Source organism: Sebastes fasciatus, unplaced genomic scaffold, assembly GCF_043250625.1.
Source record: "Sebastes fasciatus isolate fSebFas1 unplaced genomic scaffold, fSebFas1.pri Scaffold_66, whole genome shotgun sequence".
Lineage (NCBI taxonomy): Eukaryota > Metazoa > Chordata > Actinopteri > Perciformes > Sebastidae > Sebastes > Sebastes fasciatus.
The window spans coordinates 37,501-39,764 of NW_027428254.1; positions in this window are offsets into that span (position 1 = coordinate 37,501).

Genomic DNA, 2,264 nt, shown 5'->3' on the forward strand with positions numbered 1-2,264 from the left:
TACTAATACTACCACTACTACTACCACTACTACTACCACCACCACCACTACTACCACTACTACTACCACTACCACCACCACCACTACTACCACTACTACTACTACTACCACTACTACTACCACTACTACTACTACTACTACTACCACTACTACTACCACTACCACTACTACTACTAATACCACTACTACCACTACTACTACCACTACTACTACCACTACCACTACTACCACTACTACTACCACTACTACTACCACTACTACCACTACTACCACTACCACTACTACCACTACTACCAGTACTACTACTACCACCACTACTACCACTACTACTACCACTACCACTACTACCACTACCACTACCACTACTACCACTACTACTACCACTACTACTACTACCACTACTACTACTACTACCACTACTACTACTACTACTACTACCACTACCACTACTACTACTACTTTTACTACCACTACTACCACTACTACCACTACTACTACTACTACTACTACCACTACCACTACTACTACTACTTTTACTACCACTACTACCACTACTACCACTACCACTACTACTACCACTACCACTACTACCACTACTACTACTACTACTACCACTACTACTACCACTACCACCACTACTACTACTACTACTACCACTACTACTACCACTACCACTACTACCACTACTACTACTACTACCACTACTACTACTACTACTACTACCACTACCACTACTACCACTACTACTACTACTACTACCACTACTTTTACTACCACTACCACTACTACCACTACTACTACTACCACTAGTACTACCACTACTTTTACTACCACTACTACTACTACTTTTACTACCACTACTACCACTACTACTACCACCACTACTACTACTACTACTACCACTAGTACTACCACTACTTTTACTACCACTACTACTACTACTTTTACTACCACTACTACCACTACTACTACCACTACCACTACTACCACTACCACTACTACTACTACCACTACTACTACTTTTACTACCACTACTACCACTACTACTACTACCACTAGTACTACCACTACTTTTACTACCACTACTACTACTACTTTTACTACCACTACTACCACTACCACCACTACTACTACTACTACTACCACTACCACTACTACTACTACTACTACCACCACTACTACTACTACTACTGCTAATACCACTACTAATACTACTACAACCACTACTACTACCACTACCACTACTACTACTACCACTTTTACTACCACTACCACTACTACCACTACCACTACTACCACTACTACTACTACCACTGCTACTACTACTACTTTTACTACCACTACTACTACCACCACTACCACTACCACTACTACTACCACCACTACTACTACTACTACTGCTACTACCACTACTACTACTACCACTACTACTACCACTACCACTACTACCACTACTACTACTTTTACTACCACTACCACTACTACCACTACCACTACTACCACTACTACTACTACCACTACTACTACCACTACTTTTGCTACCACTACTACTACTACCACTACTACTACTACTACTTTTACTACCACTACTACTACCACCACTACTACTACCACTACTACTACTAATACCACTACTACCACTACCACTACTACTACTACTACCACCACTACTTTTACTACCACTACTACTACTACCACTACTACTACCACTACTACTACTACCACTACTAATACTACCACTACTACTAATACTACTACTACCACCACTACTTTTACTACCACCACTACCACTACCACTACTACTACCACCACTACTTTTACTACCACTACTACTACTACCACTACTACTACCACCACTACCACTACTACTACCACTACTACTACTACCACCACCACCACTACTACCACTACTACTACCACTACCACCACCACCACTACTACCACTACTACTACTACTACTACCACTACTACTACCACTACTACTACTACTACTACTACCACTACTACTACCACTACTACCACTACTACCACTACTACTACCACTACTACTACTACTACTACTACCACCACTACTTTTACTACCACTACTACTACTACCACTACTACTACCACTACCACTACCACCACTACCACTACTACTACCACCACCACCACTACTACCACTACTACTACTACTACCACTACCACTACTACTACTACCACTACTACTACCACTACCACTACTACTACTACCACTACTACTACTTTTACTACCACTACCACTA